General features: G+C 46.6%; 1 protein-coding gene across 1 annotated transcript in view; it reads right to left on the bottom strand.

Annotated features, from left to right (window-relative positions):
• Positions 1-20,811, bottom strand: part of ASIC2 (acid sensing ion channel subunit 2) — a 1,206,795-nt gene that overhangs the window by 671,428 nt on the left and 514,556 nt on the right. The gene's annotated exons all lie outside the window — the stretch shown is intronic.

Here is a 20,811-nt window from a genome sequence, read left to right as displayed (position 1 = left end):
TGGGAAAAATAGATGATATTTCCCTAGGAAGAGAGAGGAAGGTAAAGGATGCCAGAGGGAAGGTACCATAGCCAGAACTCTCTAGTGCTACCTTCCTGAATTTTTGGGGTTTTTTGTTTTAATTTATTTAATTGGAGTATAACTGCTTTACAATGTTGTGTTAATTTCTGCTATACAACAATGAAAATCAACTATAAATATACACACATCCCCTCCCTCTTGAGCCCCTCTCCCAAACCCATCTGCTACCTCACTAGGTCATCACAGAGCACCGAGCTGAGGTCCCTGCACTCTATAGCAGCTTACCTTCTTGAGTTAAATGATCTGGTATTGGTCTACCACCTGAAAAACAATGGACATGCCACTCAGAAGCCCCTAGCAAACTGCCAGGGAAGCAGAGCAGAGTCAGCCCCACCAGCAAGCCCTGGCCTTTGGTAGTGCCCCAGGGTGAGGATCCACGACCCCACAGCCAGACTGAAGAGCTCATGACCATCCCACAGCCAAATATCCTTGAAGTGACGTCATGTGTCTGAATTGCAGGATCAGGGGACCTAGTGAAAGGAGGAAGGGACTTGTTCAAGATGGGGGTCCCTCCTATTATTTATTTATTGAAGCTCAAATTCAGGCTAGATGTGATTAGGGAGTGGATGCTTCACTGGGACTTTTATGGGACCAGTTCTCCCTAGATCCACCAGCCCCCAACACTTCCTGCCTCCTCTATTCTTCCTACAGGTAGCTCAAGGATCTTTATTACAATTTGCATCTGATCCGTGTTCCTCTCTACTCTCAGTCTCTCAAGGGCTCTCCAGGGTCTTGGATCCTTTGGGATCTCATTCCTGACAATATTTCATTGCCAGCCTCTTTACTCATCAGCTCCTCCCTTGCGCACCCCCACTGAAGTCAGCCGCACGTTGAGTTGCTAGAAAAGTCAGTTCGTGCTACCCACCCCTCTGGGTACTTGCTCACACTACCCGCTTGGTGTGGAGTACCCCGTGCTCTGTTTACGGAGTGACCTCCTATCAGCTTTCAGTAACCAGTCTATGTGTATCTGACTCCATGAAGCCTTTCCTGACCCTTTCCCTGGCCCCCTACCCTGGCCCCCCCTGGAGAAACAGCCCCACTTGTACACACCCCAACCCACTCCCATTAGCACACTGTTGTCTCCATCAGAACCACACTGCTTAGCATTCCACCATGTGCTACAGCAGAGTGGACCAAGGGCTTGGGCTCTGGAGTCCATATCGTAGCTCTGACCTTCTCTGCTATGTCCCCTTAGCAACCTACTTAACCTTCTAGGTCTGTTCCCTCATCTGTAAAATTCAAATCATAATAGCACCTCCCTCGATGGGTGAATGAAAGAAAGAAAGGTGAAAATTCACTGCCTGGCCAATGGTCAACACCCAGGAAAAATCAGCCTTTGCTTTTTTGTATTGTTATCATCATTATCATAACTTGCATCATGATCTCTTAGGCTCAAAGCCGATCAGGCACCTAGTAGGTACTATAGTTAATAAATATAAAAACAAGGGCAGAGGTGGAAGGTCTAATGTCACTGCAAGGGTTAGACCAGTCATTAAAGTCATGTGGGTGTGTATTTATTGCGTCCGACTCTTTGCGACTCCGACTGTAGCCCACCAGGCTCCTCTGTCCATGGAATTCTCCAGGTAAGAATACTGGAGTGGATTGCCATTCCTTTCTCCAGGGGATCTTCCTGAGCCAGGGATTGAACCCAGGTCTCCTGCATTGCAGGCAGAGTCTTTACCATCTGAGCCACCTATCTGCTATTAAATACTTGTTGAATGAATGAGTGAGCAAGAGTGGGTAAAGTATGACTTCCAGACTGGAATGAAGTCAGAGAGTGAGCCCAGGGTGGGTGGAGAGCAGATGGGAAGTTGCCCCGTTTCCTTGGATAGGACCCAAGATGGCCCAGCCACCTGGGAGCAAGAGGGAGGCATTCAGGAGGCCCTGAAGCTGGGCAGCATGCAGGCGAAAAGATGCCAGCCCCTTGGGTCAAGAAAGTGATTATTGCAGGATCAGAAATCTGTTCTTTGAGAAACCGATTATCTTTTGCGGCTGGTGTTTTCTATAATTATTTCCTTCTTGCTCTTGGTCTTCAGCGTAGTGTGCTGCTTTTAGGGTTCTGGTGGGGGAGGGGAGGGCTGCGGTTGATGTCAGCTTGCCTCAGCTGTTCTAAGAAGAAACAGGGAAGGTGACTGCTCTGTGCTGCTTCTCCTAATGGGCACCAGCCTGAGCACGCCCCATTGGGAACATCGGGCCGAGTGAAGACACTGAGATTCTGTCTCAATGATACATCTCTTCTCCAAGGACTGACCAGGGTGAAGAGCAGGGAAATTATCCCAGAGACCATTATTACCCCTTTCCTCACTGGAGTGCATGGAGCCAACAGCCCATGAAGCTCCAGGCTTGCTGCAGCTTCTCCTGGCCACTATGGTATTTCCCCAGCATTGGAGAAGGCTCTTGTGTGAACAGTTCCTCACTTGCTTTTCCAGGCAGCCCTGACACCTGCATCCACACGTGGGCAGCCCTGGAGTGAATGCCCGGTGGTGGAAAAGTCAGGTGCAGTGAGGAAAGACTGGTTAGGAAATATATAGCACATCATCTCCCCACTTCTAACCAAACTCTGGGCCACAGAGACCCAATTTCTGTTGGGTAGAAGGGCTGTTGGGATTGGCTTCCCCAAAGTCTCTCAATCCATGTGCTCGCGTCTTGGTTTTATGGCACACCCTACCGTTGCCACGTCTGCCAATTGGTAAGGCTGGCAAGGCCGGTAGGAAACAGGATATGCCTTCCTTCATACGCACTAAGATGGTGCCATAGGATCATGGCCAGATTTTACCTTCTGTACAAACTTTACCACTACCACCATTTAGCAGCGTCTCAGCCAATCCTGGTCTAGGATCGGAGAGAGTTGGAAGCAATAGTAGCCTATCCTCAGGGTCTGAAATTGAGGGTCACTAACTGAGTCCCTTGGTCACCAACTTAGCCACCCTGGGATCCTGCCTCCTTCATGAATCTCAAGTCCACCTTCTACGTGGGGCATTTCCTGGCTTATTCCTGTGTCTCAGCATCCTGCCCTTACCCCAGCTTTCTGGGCACTGGCCAGTTATTCTCCAGATTTGGAGGGCTCCACTGGACCACAGAAGGTACTCCTGGACCCCCGCAACATGCCTGCAAGAGTCTGACTTCCAGCCCACTTAGACCTTAGGATGGAGCCTGCCCCTGGATCTCCCACTGCTGGGGCCACATGTCTGTCACAGCCTCTGGTTAATTGAATGGACTGCCCGCATGCCAACAATTTCCTAGGAGTGTCTCTCGTGGTCCCTCCTCTTGACTTCAGGGTAATTGGTTCTGGCTGCCAGATCAACCCCTCCTCTTTGGGTCTGACTATCCTGATCCCATCCCCTCCTGCCCTGCCCTATCCAGTCCCAAAGAACATGGCCTTGTCTGGCTCCATCCCAATGCTTATGAGAACCTTCAGCTAAGTTATTAATAACAATGGCATTTTAAATAATCATCACCTATTCATTCCAAACACTTTTACTACATTCCTGCAACATGCCACCCTAGGATGCTTGATGCTGGGTATTCAGAGAGAGGAAAGCTTTTAATCATCCTTCTGCCATTGGAGCTTTGCTTTAGTGGAGGAGAGGACAGTCAATACACAGGCAAACAAGGAACGGAGAAGCACACTTTGGCAAATGGTGATTATCTTGGACAGAGAATTATGGGGAATTTCACACCTTCCAAATCACACACTTCTGCAGTATTAGAAATTTTACATTTCTAATCTAATGTACACTGCTTACAAACAATCAGTAAGCAGTGCAAAAAGCAAATATTATAAACAAACAAAAGGATATTTTATCATTCAAATCTGGGACTCTGTCTCCAAGTCCTTGTTTCTAAATCAAACAACTGAGTACATGGTGATGCCATTTTTGGAGGCAAGGAAGACTATGGTGGAGTTGGGTTGAAACATATACATTTGCTGTATCTGCAGGGCAGTGATGATAGTGACAAAGGAGCCAAGATTTAGCAAGCACTTGCTACATCTCTGGCACTCCGCTAATTGCTTTAAATACATTGAACACCCCAGGCATTATTATCTTCATTTTCTGAAACTGCAGGTTAAATTAGAAGAAGTCATTTGACCGCTATCTCCCAGCTGAGAGGCAGAGGATCTGGGTCTCTAACCAGGTCATTCTGCTCTCAGGCCGGTAAGTCTATTTCTCCAAGAACAACTCTCTGCATTAGGGGGTGTTAGCACATCAGAGCAGCACTGGGGAAAGTCTAAAGTGGGAAGCAACATTTAATCTTCTGCTCTGCAGGTGAATTGTTGGAGTATGTAATTTTAAACCCCCACGGGAAGGCTGAGAATCTTTAAGAAAGACAGTTTAATAAACAGAATGACGAGGAGGCAGGTGAATTTATTTTTAGCATCTCTTTGTACAGAGAAGGCATTAGAGGCAGAGAAAAAAAATTGTCCTGCATGTTAAGAAGGAAACTAAGAACTGAGAAGAGGGGACCTGGAAGCTCATGGTTGTCCAGTCCTCACTTCCTGGCAGGTCGCCAGGAGGACAGAGCCTCCTCTCCATGATCCCACTGATAGAATCACACAGGGGGAGCCGCAAGGATCCTCACTGCAACTGCAAGCTTAGAAAAATGCAAAAATGTCCTTCATGGAGAGGCTGGATGAGCAGATTGTAACCCACCCACACCAAGGAATAGTGTAGGGCCATTTCAATGACTGATGCCATTTCAATGACCATTTGAACTGACTCAGACGGATGTTCGTGAAATGTTATTTAGAGAAGCAAGCAAGCTGCAGAACAATATGGTATTATTTTGCTTTTATAAAAAGCAATAAAGTTATATATGTGTGTGTGTGAAAGCATGCAGATACATTACGTGCATATTAATATATATCCAAAATGCTAGTCTGTGCAAAGAAAGCATGTGGGGAGAAAGACATCAAAATGCTAACAGGATCATGGGAGAATTTCATGTTTTAAATTGTGCCTTTCTGAAGCGCTATGTTTATAAGGATTCATTGCTTCGAAAAAGAAATGACCATTAAAAAGAAACAGAATAACTCAGAGACATAGAGCCCAGACTGGTGGTTGCCAGCAGGCAGGGGAGGTGAGGGAGGGATGGAGTGAAAGTCTGGGGTTAGCAGATGCAAACTATTGTATATAGGATGGATAAGCAATAAGATCCTATTGTATAGCACAGGGAACTATATTCAATATCCTGTGATAAACCATATGGAAAATATTTTTTTTAAGGAAACCAGAATAATCTGGCTACTCTTGTTCTCCCTCATGCCCTCAGACAGCAGGAGGAGCCTTGGGGAGAGAAGAGCTGCCCCTAGTCTCTTTCATTACCCTACCATGTGTCAAGATATCTGGACCCCAACCTCAGCGCGAGGACACCTCCTTGTCCTAGAAAGCTAACAGGACACACCCTGGCAGGGGCAGAAGCTGGTGACAAGCTTGGGAAGACAAGCATGCAGACGTGTCTGCCCTTCCTTTTTCTGTCTCTGCCCTGACTTCTTTCTCAGAGCCCAGATTCGTGGGGATCATCTCTTAGCAGCTAAGAAGATGTTAATGGAAGCTTTCTCACTCATTCACTCCTCTCTCTTCTCGGGAACAAATAGATCTGAGAGTCTGTGCCTGGATATAGAATCACACACACAGACTACAGACACACAGGGCTACAAACACACACAGGCACACACCAGTGCCCTAAGTGACCAAGACAACCAACCACTGCTCACACCCCGTGCTCACACAGCGAGAGACACACGACGAAGACACATGGGCACTTGTATGCACACACACGCATGCACGCTGCACACCCAACTTATTCTCCCCAGCTTTGGGAGAGAGAAAAGAGACAGGCCCTCCAGCAGGTTGACCACAGATCCTTCTGAACATACGAATCTCTTTTCCCTCCTCTCATGCCTCTGCCTCCCTCTTCCCCCACCCCTTCCTATTCTGCTGTTGTCCCCACTCAAGTGCTTTCTAAAATTTTTTTAATATTTATTTATTCACTTGACTGTACCAGGTATTAGTTGTGACATGCTGGATCTAGTTCCATGACCAAAGATTGAACCCAGGCCCCGTGCATTGGTAGCAAGGAGTCTTAGCCATTGGACCACTGGGGAAGTCCCCAAGCTCTTTTTTTTAAAGCTCCTTTTTTTTTTTTTTTTTAAGAAAAAGCTCCCTTTTCTTCTTAACATGAAGTTAACTTATGAGCAGATAGAAGCAGGAGCTGGACCACCAATTAAAAGCTGCCTGGATTTTTGGTTGACATACACACTGCTGTATTTAAAATAAGTAACAAGGACCTACTGTATGTATAACACAGGGAACTCTGCTCCATAACATGTAATAAACTAAAGGGGAAAAGAATTTGGAAAAGAATAGATACACGTCTATGTATAACTGAATCACTTTGCTGTCCAGTCGAAACTAACACAACATTGTTAATCAACTATACTCCAAGATAAAATAAAAACATTTTTAACAAAACTGGGACTTCCTTCCCTGGTGGTCCAGCAGTTAAGTGCAGGGGGTGGGGGTTTCACCCCTGGTCTAGGAGCTAAGATCCCGCATGCCTTGTGGCCAGAAAACCAAGACATAAAACAACAGAAGCAATATTGCAACAAATTCACAAAGACTTTAAAAATGGTCCACATCAAAAAAAAAAAAAAAAAGCTGCCTGGGGCAGCAAGGAACAGGTTTTTTTTTTTTTTTTGGTTATTTGTTTCAGCCCTCCGTCTGTCTGTCTGTCTGTTCCCCACTGTTTCTGCAGAGCAACAAAGTGCTCTCTCTCAGCACGCTTGTCAGTCCCCGAGGTCTCTGTCTCTTAGTTCCGTTCCTATTTCTTCTTCTCTCACGTGTCTGGTCCCCTCCCTGCTGTGGCCACCTCCGTGGCTCTCCCTTCCTAACTGCCTTCTACTACAAAGGATGAGCTTGGAGAGAGGAGAAGAAAGGCTGGGGAAGAGATCTGTAGATCAGGAAGGGACTCATACTGAAGACACGTATTTTTACTGGGGTAGGTGGGAAGATTTTTTTTTTTTTTTTCACTTCTTTGTTCACAAGTTCTAAGGAAGGGTGTTTAGGCTGATAAGGGATCTTTTCACTTCCCACACTAGTGGCTATTAAGAGCCTTGTCTTTGTCAGCATCACTAAGAGACTCTGATTGATGAAGTGTTATCTGTCAAGGGGCCAAGGATGTTAGATGGAGGAGTAAACATGTGGGCTACTTGCATGCATGCCTAGCTAGTTTCTGCCCACATGTACTGAGGCTGCTGGACACGGAGCTGGGAGCCGGAACGTGCTCTGTGAGTCAGAGTAGGACAGAGGGATGGGTGTCGCAGATCCTGCCAGGGCCCCACCCCCAGGAGGCTGCTGAGAACCACTGTGACTGCCTGAGGTCCCCTCCCCCACTGTTAGGGGAAGCACACCGACTGGACCCGCCCACCCCGGCCAGGCGCCCCAGTAACCGTTTGCATGAGTTGCTTTAGGACAGGAGGTCCTGGTAAGGAACACGGAAATAATAAGCCACCACCACAGGAAGAGTTCGCGAAAGGTCAAAAGGAGATGCCACGTGTCCGACCACCTCCCAGAATCCCTCTCTCTGGCGTCCATCTTGGCTGAGCGATGCGTGCGCCACCAGGAAGGACCCTGAGTCAGAGTGATTGGCCAGAGACCACCCTGAAGCTAATCACACATCCCCATAAACCCCAAGACTGCGAGCCACGTGGCAGAGCAGCTCCCCTGGGCTCCCTCACCCTCCTGCGCTCTGCCCCGGCGCCCTTTTCTGATAAAGTCTCTTGCTTTGTCAGCACGTAGCTCCTTGGACAATGCTTTTCCAAGTGTTAGACAAGAGCTCACTCTTGGGGCCCCGGAGGGCCACCCCCCTTTCCTAGGGCACCACCACCTGTGAAATACATTTCCTCCCTGCAGAGAGCAAGCCAAAAGGTTCCAAGGTTCAGAAGCCCGGAGACTCCTGTCAGTCAGGATGGATGGGAAGTTAGTGGGTATTTCCCAGCTTTCTTGTCCTTCAGTTGCAAAAACTCCAAGGCATGTTTCAAAGAGTCCCTGCCGAAGTCCCCATAGCAACAGGCTTGATAATGTGCTGTTTACTGCTTTCATTCCTTCTCCGGCCCCTTTCTCTGAGGCAAGAGAATGAAAAGAAGGCTTTCCCAGATTCTAATGAGTGATAGGAAAGTGGGGAGAAGGTGCCTTGGGAACACAGAGTGGGGAGATGCAATTCAGACTACAGGGCTGTTGAAGAAGAGGATCTGGAGGAAGGGATGGGGAAAGGACGCTGGGCATGAACTTGGACTCACTCCTCACGTGGGCTACCTCCAGAGGGGTCAGTCTGCCTAGAGACACAGAAGAGGTTAATGCATGTGGAAGCGTGTGGTAAATGGGCAAGCCTTGCATCACGTGACACATCGTTATGAAGAAACGTGAGCAGATGAAACTCTGACTTCACTCCCTCTCTGGGGTCTGCACTCAGTAAAATTGCAAAATCAGGCAGTTTATCTTCAAAGCCACAGCTTCTCCTTCTGGGCCCTTTTCCAGAACTCCATGGTCTCATTACTTTATGAATCTTTTGCTTTCTTACTTCTTTTAAAATCTGCTCTAAAAAAGTCTCTGATGTTTATTTTATACCCACTGGGGTAATTTTAAGTCAAAAGTTCCCTTTCTGGTATCCTGAGTCTCCTACTTACTACTGACTGTCAAACTCCTAAAAAGGAATGGCTGTGAGTATCCATATAACACAGGAAGTGCCAGGCTATCCATGTTTCTTCCCAATGGAGACCTATTTTCAGCTCAAATTCCAATCAGGAAGTGACTGTTCTTACCAAAGTGCGAGGCAGAAAATCTCCCCTTTACCCACACAGGATGGATAGAAAACTCAGGTTAAGAGAAAAACACACAGAATAAAGCTCTTTCTTTAACAAATAGAGCCAACAGCCAGGCTTTAGCAGAGCTTATTGAAGGGAATAAAAGCCTCTGCAAAAAGAAAAAAAAAATCAATGGATAATGATTATATTTAAAGTGCCCTTTGAGCACTTATATTAGCAGAGATGGAGAAGAGTGTAAATAGCAATGAGGGCTCCACAGAAGGAAGTGAATGTAACAGGGATGAAGAATAGCCATCAATGAGTATTCTTGAATTTCCCCTCTCCCACCAGGAGAAATTTGCTTGTTTGTTTGCTGGGTTTAGATCCTGGCCTCTTTTTCTTGCTGAGATTTAAGGGAAGAGATGCAGTGGGGAGAATGTTAAGGAAGTCAAGAGAGATTTTTGATCTACATAGTAAAGAGGTAAGTAGAGGCAGGCTGCCCCGAGGGCTAATGGAGGGAGAAAGTTTGGAAGTGCTTGAGAACTAGGAAGAGATTATTCAGAAGAGAAACATGGGGTGGAGAAATTTTTAAGAAATTTATGCTGAATTAAGGATGCACACTCACCTGCATTTCATCAAAAGACAAAGGATTGAAACGTGTTTAATTATTGTCGGCTTGTCAGACTCTTGTTTCTTTGAAACGGAAACCACAGAACATCCCATGATCTACCCGGATTGCACAACCAGTCCCACACAGCAGAGACACCATGGGAGGCACGCACGCAAAGATCAACAGAACACAGAAATAAAACTCAGATCAAGTCGGCACAAGACTCTTCCACTTTTAAGACTTTTCATCAAGCTCTCAGTGAAGAGAAACCACAAGGGCCTCCCAGGACCTCACTTAGTAATGTTGGTAGCTTCCTGTCTGTATGTGCATCCATGTTAATTACACAGTGAACTGCATGTGGTTCCCAGTTTGGAGCATGGTGTCAGTCACTCAGCATGGTGCCCTGCTTATCTACAGGGCCCCTGGAAGTGTTGCTGGATGAAGAGACCGATACCTGTGAGAATCAGGTTATCACCTGCTGAGAGTGGGCAGCTCCCTGAAGACCAGGCTCTTATGGGATGCGGTTATTCAGGGGGTATATTTCACTCTACACTGGCACTTGAATTCGTCCTTCAGAAAAATGAAAATGCCGTTCTTGGCTAAAGGAAGGGCCGGCAACATGGATCTCTTGGGGAAAGAGGTTCTCTTTAGATTCTGGACTATCTGAGTTTGATGCTGAAGTTATGCCTGATAGGTAGGGCTGAGTTGCCTCTTTTCCGACAGGGAAGGATGAGCCAGTCCGTTTTTGGCCCTCCATAAGACAGCTCTGCTCTTCTACCAGAATAGTGGCTTCCTGGATTCTCCTTGCCTCTAACCCCATTTTCAGGCCAGCATGTAGAGATTTCTGTTCCTCAGCCCAACATCTGCCTACTGATGGGGCTCAGAGAAGAATTCTGAACGAACTGAAAAAGTGAAAAAAGCCAAAGCAAAACCCTCCCTGCCATTTTATAGAACATCACAGACAGCACGATGCCCTGCATATAATTGTCAGCATGTAATATAAGCTCTGTGCTTATTCTGAGAGCACACGTGTGCGTGCACACATACACACCTGAGCAATAATGCTCTCTGCCTTCACTGATCCCCAAACGTTGGTGTTGGAAGGGACTTAGGCATTTGACAGATGAGGAAACTGAACCCAGGGAAATTCCAGGACTGGCTCAAGGCTACAAAGCAGGCGATGGCTGATCCAGAATGTGAACCAGCGTTTCGGCCTCTTTGTCCACTGCTCTTCCTGCTCAGATCATCTATATACACACTTGGTTGTGCAGAGCCTGCCTCACTTTATCATCCCAGATGATATCATCCTTTGTTCATCATCCTCTGTTTTGCAGCTGAATGGGATTGCTCTAGGATAGAAGAAGCCTGAGAGTTCCCCTTGAACTTTCCAAAACCTCGCCCTTTCCTGGTTGGGCCATGGGGCAGGACAGTCAAGAATTTCTGGTGACAGAACAATTGAACAACCAGGTACAAATGACATTAGCACATGTTGAATGGTACATGCAAAAGGGACTGGCAAGAGATAGAATAAGCCTCAGTCTCTTCATCTGTAAGATGGGCATGTAAAAGGTGCTATCACACAGGACTGTGGGAAGGATTACCGAGCTATAAGAAGAATATCCATATCTTAGCACGGGGCCAATACATTCAGCTAGACTTATTATTAGAGGGAACTGAGACCTTAGGTGGGACAACCAGATCTAATGTGACTGGAGCTCATAGAACACGCTGAACTTACAGCTCATATGTTTAACAGAAAGTAGGCAGTGCTGTTACTTGGGTTCCTGGGAGAACAGGAAGGACCCCGCAGTGACAGCTGCCCAGCTGGTCTCCAAGCAGTGAAACTTGGGACTCAATGACAAGCTCTACCAGGCAGGAGCAAAGAATATTTAGACACCCCTGAGTTTCGGTCAAGAGTGGCTCAGGAACTGCACTAATCTGAGCTTGCAGCTGGGGCCCCTAAGGAGGCTGTGTAGCTCTGGAAAAATAAGAAGTTGGAAAACAAGGTACAAAACCACAGACAGAAAGACTCTGAAGTCAATTCTAATCTGACATGCTATTTGTGATCTCCAGCAGCTTGCCACAACGCCTGACCTTCTTGGGTGCTCTGTAAATATTGGTCAGATGAATGAATTAATCAATAATACAGAGAGAGGCTGTATTATTATTTTGAACCCAAGGTTCTAAAGTCTTCCTTCCCTCTCTTCTCATCCATGACACTTCCTATCAGAAGTTAGAACTTTCCTTGCAATATCTTGGGCTGCCTTTCAGTTATCTTCGATGGTCTCCAGCTCTGAGCCTTTGGAGTGTTGCCTGGGAAATATCAATTTCCATTTGATTTTCTCCTACGTACCTCAATTAATTACCTGATGCTGCCTGGTCAGGACCTGCTCTCTCTACAATATGGATCTGAGAAAAGAACACCTCTGGGCTGCTTCTTTGGAAGCTCATGCACTTTCATTAATGCTTGGCCCTGGCATGTGCTGGTCCCCCCAAGCCTTGCTGGAATGTGGCTGTCCAAGAGGCAAGTCACAGGACCCTATACGGCCCAGGCGGCCCAGGGCTGAGCATGCTAATCGGCTGTCCACACTGCCTGCTCTTGTGGCTTCAGCCACTGCGTGGATACCCCAGTCACCTTTGCCATCAAAAAAGATGGAGGTTTTCAAACCCCTTTGGCCATGACCCACAGTAGGAAATACATTGTACAGAGTGATCCAGTGAGTATATGCAACCTGTGTATGTACTCTATCATTCTATGATAGATTTTTTTTTTTTCACATTTGAAACTCTTGGAAATTTGAATCAATTTTATAAACTCTGATATCTTGCCACTGCTAAGTCACTTCAATCGTGTCTGTCTCTTTGTGACCCCACGGACTGTTAGCCCCCCAGGCTCCTCTGTCCATAGAATTCTCCAGGCAAGAATACTGGATTGGGTTGCCATTGCCTTCTCCAGGGGATCTTCCTGACCCAGGGATCAAACCCGCATGTCTTATGTCTACCTGCATTGGTAGTCGGCTTCTTTACCACTAGTGCCACCTGGGAAGTCCCAGTTAATCTTGCCATTAATTGGCAGCAATTTCTCTTTCTGAGTGGTACATCAAGCTTTGTGCCTTCTAAGAAATTATGACTTTGATTCAGTGAAATATGGTGTATGCATACCTGAGAAAAAACCTCTCATCTTTACTGCACAATGCCCTTTGATATTTTCTATGTTGCATTTCTTCTCATTTCCTTTTTTCGTTTTCCTTTTTAAAAATAGACTTTATTTTATACAGCAGTTTCAGGTTCTCAGCAAAACTGAGCAGAGAATGAGAGGATTCCATATCCCCTTGCCCCAATCCTCTCTCATTATCAACACCCAGCACCAGAGCAGTGCATTGGTGACAGTCCTTGAGCCTTCTCTGACACCTCAGAGTCAGAGGATCAGAGTTCAGGATCAGCCTTGGTGGTGTTTATTCTGTGGATTTTGACAAATATATAGTGACATGCATCCTCCTTTGTAGCCTCATGCAGAGTAGTTTCACTGCCCTAAAAACCTCTGACCTCTGACAACCACTGATTTTTTTTACTGTCTCCATAATTTTTGCCTTTTTTCTGAACATCATATAATTGGAATTAAACAGAATGCAGCCTTTTAAGATGGGTTTCTTCATTTCCTTTTAATGTGGATCTCTACCACCCATTTCCTAATCCAGTGGGAAGTAGGAAACGGGAACCCACACCATGATTCTTGCTGGGAAGGTCCCATAAACAGAGGAGCCTGACAGGCTATAGTCCATGGGATCATAAGGAGTCAGACACAACTGAGAGATTGAGCAGACATGGACTACCCATTTAGTCAGCTTCAGCAGCCTGTAAAGGGTCTCAGTCTGCTGTTTTCAACACACTGCCACAGAAACTGTCATGGGCTGAATGTTTGTGCTACCCCCCACGCCCAAAACTCATATGGTGAAGTCCTAACCCCTAATGGGATGGTGTTAAGAGATGAAGCCTTTGGGAGGTGATGAGGTCATGAGGGTGGAGCCCTCGTGAGAGGATTAGTGCCCTTTTAATATTAGTGCCCTGCATCAACAAGGCTGAGTTTCTATGCCTGCTTCCTTATCTACCAGCTGTGAAAATGTGAATAAGTTATTTAAATTATTAGTGTCTCTGTGTTTTCACCTGTGAAACACTGATCAGAGCTCTTCTCACTCAGATTTGTAAACCCAAGAAAGAAACAGTAGGGGAACTTTGACCCAGCGCCCACATGCAGTAGATGCTCAATAAATGGTGGCAATCAGGTCACTGGTAATGACAATAATAAAAATCATATGAAAGGAAGTAGCTCAATAAATAGCAGCTGTCATTATTAAAAACAGTAAAAAGAGTGGTACCCAGTGTGACATGAGCTGATGTCATGGTCTTGATGATTATCAATGAACTTGTAACCTCTTTCATTTATTTAAGCATATATGTCTTTGTCACTACAATTAAGGTCCTGATTCTCCTCTGATTCAATACTTGGTGAGTCTGTGTGTGTGTTAGTCACTCAGTCATGTTTGACTCTTTCCAACCCCATGGACTGTGGCCCGCCAGCCTCCTCTGTCTATGGAATTCTCCAGGCAAGAATACTGGAGTGGATAGCCATTCCTTTCTCCAGGGGATCTTCCCGACCCAGGGATCACACATAGGTCTCCTGCGTTGCAGGTAGATTCCTTACCATCTGAGCCACCAGGGAAGCCCCAGTAAGTCTACTGATGTCATCTATGTTAAGAGCCACATATGGGTCCCCACTGATGGGAGTACCATTGCTGGCTTATTCTCTTGGGCAGATTCTCCAGCTCTTGGCTGAACCTCTCACATAGTATAAATGTCCTGGAACATAAGCTCAGTCAAACCTTTCCAACATGACCACATTAATCTTATAGTTTATGTGTCAACATGCGCCTCCAATAAATTGCTTTGCTTGCTCCCTGTGGGGCTACATGTCCCCCTATATCATGCTCTCCCTCATCGAGGATTACAGCCTGTTGACAACTTGCACCCAGCACTTTCACTTGCTCAGTCCTACCACTTCACTCTGTTTCATTTCCAATTGTTCTCTTCTATCAGTGGTCTCCTTCAGTCTTTGTCAACCTGGATATTCATTTGGGGTTCACTGTCAATTTGATCTCCCCTCTGATGCTTCATTAACATTTCTTCTATCCTTTCTCAGGGTTATTTCCCATAATTCAGCCACTGTACACTTCTTAAAACTTTTGAACCTTTGAATAACTGGATGAATTGCCCACAAAAGCATAACCTTTTTTGATTACAGAAATTAACTCTTGGAAATGCATTCAATTATCAAGAATACTTTAACGCACATATTAAGTTCAAAACAAATGAGGTATTTGAATATGATATTACATGTAGAAGAAATATTAAGCTTTATTTCAAAACTATTAAGTAAACGCTCAGAGATGCATGCAATTCTAATAAACAGATATTTTCTGTCACTTATCATTGCCAACATTTGTATATTAACAAGCATAATTATATAGAGAATGTTGGGTGCTTGTGTGTTCATTGGGTTTAGTGAGTATGTGAAGTATGGACCTTTTTAGCTAGATACGCAAGAAGGTAGCTAGGTGGACAGATAGGAAGATAGGAAAGTAGGAAGGTAAGTAGGTAAGAAGGAAGGTAGGTATACAGGTAGGTATGTAGGTAGGTAAGGATGTAGGTAGGCAGAATGCCAGGTATGTAGGAAGGTATGTACATAGATAAGTAGGAAGATAGAAAAATAGAAAGGTAGTTAGGTTGAAAGACAGGTATATAGGAAAGTAAGAAGGTAGGTAGGCAGGGAGGAAGGTAGATAGATATATGATGAAAAACAAGTCAAATATTGATAATAAGGATGATCATTGTTATTATTTTGCTTTTTTTCAGAATTAGCTATGTAAAATATTGTCATAACCCATCACATGTGTTACAGGTGTTTTTGTTTGTAAAGAACATTTTTTTAAGATTTTTTTAAAATGTGGATCATTTTTAAAGTCTTTATTGAATTTGTTACAGTATTGTTTCTGTTTCATGGCAGTTTGTTTGTTTGTTTTTTGGCTTTTTGGCCACAAGGCATGGGATCTTAGCTCCCAAACCAAGGATTGAAACTGCACCCCCTGTGCTGGAAGGCAAAGTTTTAACCACTAGACCACCAGGGAAGTCCCATGAAAAGCACTGTTAAAGTAATCAAACCCAGAGGCCATTAGACTGATGTGTGTCTATCATTTTGCTAGCCTACACAAGCAAGCCAAAACAGAAGCCAGAGTCAATGCACACAAATCTAAGAAAATGAAACTTACGGACAACTAATCACACAGAGGGGCTTCCCCGGTGGCTCAGTGGAAAAGAATCTGCCTGCAATGCAAGAGACATGGGTTCAATCCCCAGGTCGGGAAGATCCCTTGGAGAAGGAAATGGCAACCCACTCCAGTATTCTTGCCTGGAAAATCCTGTGGACAGAGGAGCCTGGTGGGCTACAGTCCATGGGGTCGCAAGGGTTGGACCCAACTCAGTGACTAAACCACCAATCACACACGGCCACCTGGGTTTTCCCACGTAAGGTAACTGCGTAAGTTATAGCCCATCAAAGGACGTCCTGGCTTTGCTTTCTGGTTTCTCCACAGTAACCTCTCCCCCAGCTCCTGTTCATGGATAGCTCCTATCACGTTTGGTCTGGCCCTCATTCTAATCGATCTGTGCTCAAAAAGACTTGAAAAAAAAATTGAGTATGCCTCAGTTTACCCTTTCCCGGCATTCAGTCTCGTCATCCCCTAACCATACTGTAATAGAAGCAAAGTAAATATTCCTACTGGACAGAGGTGAAAATGGAGTCTTAGAGAGATGAACTGACTGCATTTGATATAATGCCAAAAATAAATAACAGATCTGGAATTCAAGCCCAGGGTTCCTAATTCAGAGCTCTGCCTAGCACACAGGTAGGCAAGGGGGATAAGAGAGGGTGCCGGGAGCAGCGAAGGCCGGACTGGTTTCCCTATTCCTTCTGTGTTGTCCCATCTAGAACAGAGAACACCCTAGAAAGAGTCACTTACTTGGCCTAAGCCCCTTTGGCCATCTCAGCATGAATACAAAACAGCCCTAGATCACCATTTGCTCAAGCCTAGGTGAGTTTGTGAAGTTGAAAATCTTATTTTCCAGTATCTTGGACCAGCTCTCCTGAAGCCTTGAGCTCTCTCTTTCTTGTGAGTGGAAACCCTGAGCCAAGAACTGCGGTGACCCGATGCCAAGACAGGATCTTTACTCCTTTCTCGGGTGTCTGATACTGACACCTGAACTATACAGCCAATGGGTGGATTCCTAGAGAGTTCTGACGCCATTAACTCATAGCCACTATTTGCTGGTCATCCCCTTTGCGACCATCCTCTGCTGGGAATTGGGACCATCTCATTTAATCCTTGGTTGTTAAAATACAACTCAGGAATAGGGTGTACGTGTGTGTGCTCAGTTGTGTCCGACTCTTTGCGACTCCATGGACTACACCAGCCAGGCTCCTCTGTCCATGGATTCTCCAGGCAAGAATACTAGAGTGGGTTGCCATGCCCTCCTCCAAGAGCTTTCCAACCCAGGATTGAACCCACTTCTCCTGTGTCTCCTGCATTGGCAGGTGGGTTCTTTACCACTAGCGCCACCTGGGAAACCCAGGAGTAGGGCAACCTTGCTCAATTAATTAGGCACGTTTTATTGTGTATATGCTGGTACTTCCTATGATGTAATTGTAATTCTCACAATGAATCAGTGAGGCTGTTTTTCGTTCCATTTTGCAGACAAGAAAACTGAGGGTTGAGAGGGCCAAGCAAACTCATCAGTGGCGAACAGCTAGTACACGGCAGAGCCTGGATTCAAAGCCACGCCTGCCTGGTTCCAAAGTCACACTAGCTGCCCTATATCAGACTAGTGACATCCATTTTTTTCAGTCTTTCATTAAACACCTAAGTGCTCTGCTTTCAGACCTCCAGCCCACTAGGAATTTGGACGCCACACTTGAAAGAAACTCTATCTTCTAAGTCAGTTCTCCTGACTGTGAACAAAGATCCCAGGCAGCATGAGAAATTTTAGCAGCCACAGAGCATAGTCCTCTGAAGCTTGATACAGATCAGGAACACAGAGAAGATAAGAGGCATGTATATTACAGATGATGGGTGAAAAACTTGGATATGGAAAAGATTGCATTGTATTGAGAAATGACCTGATGCAAATTAAGTAAGACACTCCACTCGTTGGCCAGATCCGCAGACGATAGCATCAGGGTGTCTTGGGGTAGGCAAAGGAGGGAAGGGGGAGAAAGGCGAGAGGGCGTTACCCCAGCCCCTCTCCTGCACCTGATGGTGTGAGAGAGTGGAAGGAACTGGGGCTTCAGCGGGTACTCCTTGGAGAAACAAAAGCAGAGAGGCCATGGGAGGGAAAAGAGTACCCTGGCATCCAGAAAAGGGCAGAGAGTCAGCGAGGTAGGGAGGAAGGTGATGACAACCCAGCAGGAGCTGCGCTGGAGGATGACAGTGATGGGAGCCGTGGGCAGAGTGGGTAAGCGGGGTGGCAGGGTCGGAGAAGGCTCCTCGCGGACTTGTTAGGAGCCTTGGAAGATAGGGGAGGTGTGACACCCAGGCAGCAGAGCATCAGTGTTCCCGGCGGAGAGCTTGCTTGAAAATGGTGCTGAGGATGGAGCCCAGGGACCCTGAACCACGGCTTTAGCTGGCTGGCGTGGAGAAGGGCTGCCTTGAATGGCAGACGGAGATGAGGTGGAAGAAAACCATAAAAAGTACCTGCCTGGGGTGGCCACAACCCCTGGAAACCTCTGTTTTCAAATCTGCAACACGGGGAGAACAGTCCTTGCTCCGTGGTGATACTGGGAGGATTGGAAGATATATATAAAGTAGGTCAAGGGCCAGGCCCTCTGCTCAGCATCAAAGAAATGCCGTGTGAAGGGTCACTGCCTGCACTGTTCACCCAAATGGGCAGAAAGTCGGCCCTTGGGGCTCCTCTCATGTATGCTAAGTGGGGATTAAGAGGCGCCTCAGGGCCCCTCTCAGATGCACTCGGATGCCTCTTCTTTCCCGAGAGTCAGGAGGGATTCTCTGGGCAATACACCCGGCCTGGTCTTCTGGCCATAGCTTGTAGCCTAGACAAGCCTGGGGCCTGGAATGAGGGGCAGACCAGCTGGGGTCGGGGGCCTCCTGCCGTCACTGTGTCTGTTTGTTTTCCACACACCCCAGGTGGACCACCTGAGCTTGTGCATTTATGCTCGTGTGTATCACTGTGTACCTTTCTCTGCTGCTCTGAAGCCTGGAAAACGACAGAGAAGGGGCGAAATTAAAGCAGAGGTGTAATTGTCATTGATCGATCCGCTTAATGGCCTGGAAATGCCCAATTAGAGACGTGTGTGTGGCTGGCTGCTGACCCGGAGGGCCGAGGGGACGCCCCACTCTTATCCAGGCGCCCCATGGCCAGCCAGGGTGTGTTGCCATGGACCCCATTCCTGATTCCGCCCCTGCTGGATTCCTGGCGCGGGGGCCAGGCGTGCCCCTGCCACATCCTGCAGCCAGTAGAGCCCTTGTAGTTTCACCTCTGGGCTTGACGAGAGATCACTCTCCACGGTGGATCATGAATCGCTCTACTTCCGGACTGCCCCACCGGCTCCTTTCTGCCCACGACTGAAGGTGGGGCGGGTACAGTGTTACCAGGATGAGCCTGGGGCGAGAGGCTCCCTCTGGTGGCAGCCACGTGCAGTGGCGGGAACCAGACCTGAGAATCGGATCATCGCCGCTCCTTTCCCCTGCTCTCCCAGCTGTGTGACGTTGGGCAGCTCACTCAAGTCTCTCCGAGCAGAGGCTGCGCTATGAAAAGATCTTAACCACTTCCTGCCTGCTCCACTGCATTATTTTGGCCAAAGCCAGCATCATCGCCAGCCTGCGTTGAAAGATGGGGATACCATTGTTCACTGCGGTATCCCCATTGCCTCCAGGGGTGCCTGGTGCATAGGAGAAGCTCAGAAACTATCAACATGTACTGAATAAAGAAGTGAATAGCATGAGACAGGGCACTCAGGGCCGGTGCACTGGGAGGACCCCGAGGGATGGGGTGGGGAGGGAGGTGGGAGGGGGCTCAGGATGGGGGACACATGTACACTCATGGCTGATTCATGTCAACCTATGGCAGAAACCACTACAATACTGTAAAGTAATTAGCCTCCAATTAAAATAAAGACTTTTTTTTTTTAAAGTGAATAGCAAACCAGGTGACTTCTTGGGGTCTCAAATCTGCAAAAGCCTTATGGGAACAAGGGATTTTCTACACCAGGATTGCCTAGTGAACCCAAAGGGAACACCCTCCCATATGGGCGGCCTGCACTGCACAGCTCCAGGGGTCCTGTTTAGGAGAATACAATGGGCCCTGTGCCTCTGAGGTTGCAATGTGGGGGACTAACCAGATGTCCAGTAGTCATGAACGGATGTGAGAGTTGGACTATAAAGAAAGCTGAGCGCCCAAGAATTGATGCTTTTGAACTGTGGTGCTGGAGAAGACTCTTGAGAGTCCCTTGGACTGCAAAGAGATCCAACCAGTCCATCCTAAAGGAGATCAGTCCTGGGCGTTCATTGGAGGGACTGATGTTGAAGCTGAAACTCCAATACTTTGGCCACCTGATGTAGAGAGCTGACTCATTTGAAAAGACCCTGATGCTGGGAAAGATTGAAGGCAGGAGGAGAAGGGGACGACAGAGGATGAGATGGTTGGATGGCATCACCGACTCAATGGACATGGGTTTGGGTGGACTCCGGGAGTTGGTGATGGACAGGGAGGCCTGGCGTGCTGCGGTTCATGGGGTCACAAAGTGTTGGACACGACTGAGCGACTGAACTGAACTGAACCAGACATCTGCAGATGGAGAATTCTCCATTTCTACATGTAAGTGTGTTCTTGATTCATTTACACATCTGTGATCTGTGTCAACTAATCAATACAGATATGCACTTTTAGGGGAAGGCATGTTTGAAGGAATTTCATCTTTAGACACTGTGAAACTGTATCGTTGAAGTTCTTTTAAGAACACATTCATGATAAAAACTCGCATAAAAATAGAAATAGAGGGAAGTTTCCTCAACGTGACAAAGAGCATGCATTAAAAAACCTGCATCTAACATGCTTATTGGTAAAAGACTGAATGCTTTCCCCCCTAACATCTAGAACAAAGCAAGGATGTTCACTGTCATCACGCTTATTCAACACAGTGCTGTAAGTTGCCAGTGTTACAAGTCAAAGAAAGGAAACAAAAGGTATACAG

Source organism: Cervus elaphus, chromosome 5, assembly GCF_910594005.1.
Source record: "Cervus elaphus chromosome 5, mCerEla1.1, whole genome shotgun sequence".
NCBI lineage: Eukaryota > Metazoa > Chordata > Mammalia > Artiodactyla > Cervidae > Cervus > Cervus elaphus.
The sequence above is the reverse complement of the archived record's forward strand: the minus strand, read 5'-3'. Positions and strand labels throughout refer to the sequence as shown.